This window comes from Mustela lutreola, chromosome 7 (genome assembly GCF_030435805.1).
Source record: "Mustela lutreola isolate mMusLut2 chromosome 7, mMusLut2.pri, whole genome shotgun sequence".
NCBI lineage: Eukaryota > Metazoa > Chordata > Mammalia > Carnivora > Mustelidae > Mustela > Mustela lutreola.
This window is the reverse complement of record NC_081296.1, coordinates 81550791-81557301: the sequence shown is the minus strand read 5'-3', so window position 1 is coordinate 81557301 and position 6511 is coordinate 81550791. Positions and strand designations below refer to the sequence as shown.

Here is a 6511-nt window from a genome sequence, read left to right as displayed (position 1 = left end):
TTACAACTGGTGAGACTCAAAATCAAATAACACTATTTCTCATGCTTACAGTCAGTAATCTATAAGTTTTCTGCAAGAAAATACTAATCAGGGCGCCTGGGTGGCTCAGTGGGTTAAGCCACTGCCTTCGGCTCGGGTCATGATCTCAGGGTCCTGGGGTCGAGTCCCACATCGGGCTCTCTGCTCAGCAGGGGGCCTGCTTCCCTTCCTCTCTCTCTGCCTGCCTCTCTGCCTGCTTGTGATCTCTCTCTGTCAAATAAATAAATAAAATCTTTAAAAAAAAAAAAAAAAAGAAAATACTAATCAGAGCCTCTTCCTACGCCCATATTGTAAGTAACAAACTCTCACATTAGAATGGAAAATGTTTAAAACATCACCCCCCCATCACCAAACAATTAATAAGGTTGCTGACAAGTTGTGGTTTTATATAGCTGGTGGCCTGGCCTCTCGATGACAACAAGGCTACTCCAAAATATCTATACACAGAATTCTTGTGTTCTACCAATTACATTCAGAATGTTATTTCCAGACTTCTCCTTCATGACATTTTATTAAACATGATATACTGATTTAGGGGGATGTAATATAAATGTTTAAAATGTAAGCCTCTGAAAATATTTTTTGGGGGTTTTTTTTGTTGTTTTTTCTTTTTTTTAAGATTCATTTATTTATTTGACAGACAGTAGGCAGAGAGGCAGGCAGAGAGGCAGGCAGAGAGAGGGGAGAGGAAGCAGGCTCCCCACTGAGGAGAGAGTCCGATGCGGGGCTCGATCCCAGGACCCTGAGATCATGACCTGAGCCGAAGGCAGAGGCATAACCCACTGAGCCACCCAGGTGCCCCCCCTCTGAAAATGTTTTAAGAAATACATGTGTTTTGTGAAGTTTAGGTTATTCGAGCCAGGAGAGAAATTTCTCTTGGAGATCAGTAACGGGGCAGACAAGGTGGGATTTTGTATAGGACTGTGAAATTACTGTTAAATGAAAGAGCTCACCGATGCTCTCTCTACCTTGTATCTCAAGATCAGCTATGGCATATGAAAGAAGGAAAGGCAGGTAATGCAAACACAAGCCAAGAATATTAATGGAAGAATAAGAACTATAGCCTCCAATATCTGATTATTGATTTTCAATTTACAAAGCACTTCCGGGCACATTATATCCTGATTGCCATAAAATTTAAGTGAGGCAGAAAGGATGATTTTCTAATCTTTATTTATGAGGAAGCCAAAATTTAGCCAGGCTAAGAGACTAACCCAAAGTTACATACCTGGCATCCACAGCTGAAATGGAATGTTTGGACCCCCAGGCTCTTGATACTATTCTGAAATCGTACTTGGAAGGTGACCCCTCTCTCCCTGACCCTGGGCCAGGCTGGAACCTGCACCCTTATCTATCTCTAGTTGATGGTCTTTGTCTAGCATGTAGTGCCCTGCTGAACATGGTCTGTAGTCTCCAGTTCATAAAGAGATATCTGACCATAACTTTCCTGAGATAACAAAATTTTCTTGTCAACCCACAGGCCTAGGCCAAGACCCAATGGCAAGAACCTTCAATCTGTCTTTGCCTTCCTCTCTGAAGTGCTCCCCTGTGGCCTGGCAAAACAAAACTAATTTCTCACTCCCACAACATGCCTAACACAAGTCTGCAGAGGACCCTGATCCCTGGCGTCACTCAGGGCCTCAGGCTAACAGAAGCAACACCTCAATATTGCCCCTATGATGTCTAAAGCAGTGGGAATTGACTTGGAGGTAACCCACATCACTTCTACTCACTCTTCTTTGGCCAAAACCAATCACACATCAGTGCATCTGATGAGAGAGGGGGAACACTGGGGGTCAGCACGACAACCATACAGTCCAGTCCTCATCTGATGCTGAGTCTTCCAGTAACAGCCCCATACGATTCAATCCAGCCTTTACCTAACTTCCCTCATAACCAGAAGCACCCCATCTCAAAAACAGCCGATTTAATTTGAAGAGAGCTCTGCTTGTTAAAAACGAAAATTCTTGGGGCACCTGGGTGACTCAGTGGGTTAAGCTTCTGCCTTCAGATCAGGTCATGATCTCAGGGTCCTCAGATCGATCCCCACATTGGATTCTCTGCTCAGCAAGGAACCTCCTTCCCACCCCCTCTCTGCCTGCCTCTCTGCCTGCTTGTCATCTCTGTCAAATAAATAAAATCCTTAAAAAACAAAAACAAAACAAAATTCTTAAAAATAACCCAAAATTGGTCTCCCTGTAACTTTGTTTCCTCAGTATTTATTCTTTCCTCGGGGTCTAAGGATAAATTATTACATATTTAAATTAACCATGCCAGATCCCCATCCCCCAAGAAATCTTGGCTGTAAGATGAGTGACCAAGATCACAGCATCTTATGGCACTGGATATGGCATAGATAATCCCCTAATGTCACTGAAGGGGAAACCAGGGTCTCAAAATCAAGGGAGGTGGATCAAAGGGAGGCTGCAGAGAAGCTCTCTGGAGAAAGACAATTGATCACGTTGTTAGCACACCAAGGGAGGAGCTAGCTTAGAAGATAAGACTAACACAACACCAGGCAGAAGAGGAAATGATCCATATTGGGTGACCAGACAGGCAAAACTGCATGATGCATTCAGGGAAATATAGAAATGAATGAACACAGGATGTCCTCTGGGGAGGGTCTTGAGGTGAGCTAAGCATCCAATCATGGAGGACCCTGGGGCTAACTGACAGTCTGGAATCCTGAAAGCTATTGAAAGTTTAAGCATAACATTGACCTTCTCTAATTCTCACTTTAGCTATGTTATCCTGGCAGCAGGGGGCAGAATGGAGCACAAAGACACGCCCCCCACACACCTCCCCCTCATGCCCCCCGGGGAGTCAGGGAGCTATTGCTGTGATCCCAGGTGGGCCAATGGGGCCAGAGGTAAGGCTGTGATTCCACAAAGAAGGAGGCAGACTGCAGAAAAGATGAGATGAGATAAGCAGCAGCTGGCGGTTTATTCCAAAAGGTGAAGCAAGATATGACAGAGGTATAGGGTGCTTCTCACGCTCCTGGCTTGGGCGACCACAAGGTATAATCCCCTGAAATAGAGACATTCCTAGCGATGGGTGGGGAAATGTTTTTGTGCAGTTCACCCTGGGGCAGGTTGAGTTTAAGTTGTGTGTGTGATGTAGTGATGGGGCATTGGGCACTGTGCTGTCTCTATAAAAAGAGGCAGCTAGCCAGACATCATAGATTAGGGAGGAAGCAGTCCATATTATTATATCTGTATAGTCTGTATAGTTATTATTATTATATCTGTATAGTCCGTATAGGCATATATATAACTATATATCATATAGTTACTGAAGCCATGTGTGTGGCTGCCATGCAAACCATCATTTTTCTACATATGAAGGAGAGTGAAAATACATTAACTCACCAATTTGACCTTTCCTTCTTCAGGGGCCAAATGATCCCCATCGGTTCATGGTGTCTTTTTCTTAGAATCAAGGAATCTAAACAATGGCTCATAATCAGTGCCTTGGTTGGGAAGCATGGAAGCAGACCACAGAGAAACAGAGACTCATGAGAAAGATTTTATCCAACCAGACAGGGGTCTGAGAAGTCGTTTCGTCTCTGCTCCACAATGGAGAACACCTCTAGGGTAATTCAAATGTTCATTTCAGATCCAGGTTTTTTTCTCTCCTGTACCTATGCTGAACAAACTCGCCCACACACACACATATGCCTTTTGTCTCATAGGCATTCATTCTTTTTAAGCAAGGGCCTTTTTTGGTTTTTTTCAATCTTATCACATACATTGATAAGTTTACAGCTTTAGGCCAGCAATTGTTGATATATATTCCACAGACCAAACCCAGGTTAACATTTTTCAAGCTCAAGTGCCTGGAAACTACCCATCATACATTCCCAGACTATTCCTTATACGTTGGGATCCAGTCTGATTCACTGCATCTTGGCTTTCCTAATTTCATTCTCAAAGGAAAACTTAACATCAAGATTGCAGGCTACCTTGCTGTCATTCTGCAGTGTAATAAAATATACATTGGGTATTTGTCCCTGGTTCTTGATACAGAACTAGACCCTTCGAATTTCCTGAGTGGTACATGAGTGTCTTTTGTCATTTACAATGACTCCCTTTTCATTACACCTGAGTTCAGACTAATGCAGTGACTCAGGGTTGGGGCCCGCGGATAGTTTCAGGATGGGGACTGGTCACCAGAAAGCCCAAACAGAGTGATTAGAGCACGGCAACTTTCAGTTCCAGGCCCAACCCACCCCAACCTCTGGGGAGTGGTAGGAAGATGGAGACTGGGTTATAACAACTCTTAAACAGAGTTTCAGAGAGCTTCAGGGTTGGCGAACACATTAATGTGCTGGGAGGTAGGTGTGCCCAGAGAAGGCTTAGAAGCTCAGCACCCTTCCACCCCCCACACTTTGCCCTTCTATTTGGCTGTTCTCCAGTTATATCCTCCATAATAAACTGGCAAACAACAAGTAAGGTATGTTCCTGAGTTCTGTGAGTCAATACAGCAAATTAGCAAAACTGGGGAGCAGTTATGACAACCCTAAATTTGTAGATAGCCAGACTGAAGGGTGGATAATCTGGACACCCCACTTATAGCTGATGTCTGAAGTGGGGCAGTCTTGGGCTGAGCCCTAGACTTCTGAGGTCTGTGCTAATTCTTGATAGTGTTGAAATGGGATTGAACTGTTGGACACCCAGCTGGTGTCAGAGAGCTGGAGAATTGGCATGGGAAAACCCCACACATTTGTATCACGAGTGGCGTCAGCCAAACCACCATGAACACCCCTCTGTGTGAAAGAAGAAAAGCCACAAAATCTTTACTGAGCTCAACAAATACCTCACCATAAAAAGCAAACCTTTATCACCAGCTGCCGATCATTAAGGAATCATCAGCAACCACTTTAGAAGATGCACTCAGTTGGAGCTAAGAATGGCTGGTCACATCCCCATGGATACAGTGAATGAAACCACTAGATGCATAGAGCCCTTTCGTTGCCCTGTAGTGATGCAACAGCGGCTGTCCCAGAGCCTCAGGGAGCCCTTAGGCTACTCTGAACCCACTTCTGAGCTGGTTTCTTACCTCTTGGCCCAGTTACATTAGATTCGGATGCTGTGCTTGAATTATAGTTTGGCCTTGGATCCCAGCCGTGCCTGAGGTCACTGACTTTTGGCTTTTTTTTTTTACTGCAAACCCTGCAGCCCCATGATCATTCAAGGCTCACCTCCATACCAGACTAAGTTTTTGAATCCCCAAGAAACTGGGCATTTTCTCTTCTAGTAGAGGAATATGGACAGAATTTATTTTACAAGCTGCTAACAAAAAACTCACTCATGATGATAAAGGAGGGGGAAAAAAACTTCATGCCATAGGAGGCATTATTAAAGATCTTGAGATGCTGAGCCTTCAGGAAAAAGAAAATTAGAAGGAAGACTGGATAGTAGTTTTCAAATATTCGGACAATGGAGAGACAGAACTTGCATCTATGATGAATTGTTGGACAATTCAAAGAAGCAGATTTCTGTTTAATACTGTGTGACCAGAAATTCTGCCCTGGGAGTTACAGCACCCTCCCCCAGCCCATCATTGGAAGTATTCACATGTGAGGAAGATTGCTATGGTTAGGGATGCCATAGAAGGAGTTACAGACTACCTGCAAGGGGCTCGCCTACTCTCGTTCTTATGTTGACTCAGAACTCTAGGGTTACTATTCCAGTCACAGAGCACTTATTTTTAAAAGTCACATTTTTTGGGACACTGGCTGAAAGAGAACTTTTTAGGTGCAGAAACTTCAACAGTGCCCACTCAACCCAGTTTGGTGGCCAGTTCTTTAGCCTTTGCTTTTTCCAACTTGTCGATGCAAGCCACTGACTTTGGACCCAGAACATTGCCTCCCCAGTGGCGGCAGATCTCATAAAAATATGGAATGCTTCACAAATTTGCATATCATCCTTGTGCAGGGGCCACGCTAACCTCTGTATCATTCCAATTTTAGTATCTGTGTTGCCAAAGCAAGCCCAAAAGTTGCACTTTTTAAAATTTCAAATAAATATATCAGTTTGGAAGTCAAGTACCCAGCTGGAGTAAACAAATTCAAACACTGTAGGAACATCTAAAATGTGAAGAAATGATGAGTATGAGAATTCTTATAATTAAGCAGGTTGTGCCCTGAAGAAACTCAGTGTGAATATGTAGAATAGTAATCAGTAGAATGTGGAGTTATAAAAAGCAGTGAGACGAGATGACCCATTCTAGTGCCTCGAGAAAGAGATAATCAGTCACGTAGAGGAAATCGAACAATGGAGTCCAGACTACCCTGACCACACTGTTCTCTGTGTCAGTCTCCTTCAGGATGGGAGAGCAGGCAGAATCTTCCTTCTACGTTTTGGGCAGGAAGTAGTGGGAGATATATGAGCCCCAACCAAAAAGAAACTCCCTTTCCTATTTATTAGTACCTGAAATAATTCCTTCAGTGTCACCCTTGGAGGAAGAATAG

General features: G+C 43.8%; 1 non-coding gene across 1 annotated transcript; it reads right to left on the bottom strand.

The window, feature by feature from the left end:
• Window positions 1–5930: 5930 nt before the first annotated feature.
• LOC131837410 (U6 spliceosomal RNA) lies at window positions 5931–6032 on the bottom strand. The gene has a single exon (XR_009356023.1). It is a non-coding gene; the product is annotated as a U6 spliceosomal RNA (small nuclear RNA).
• Between the last annotated feature and the right edge of the window lie 479 nt (window positions 6033–6511).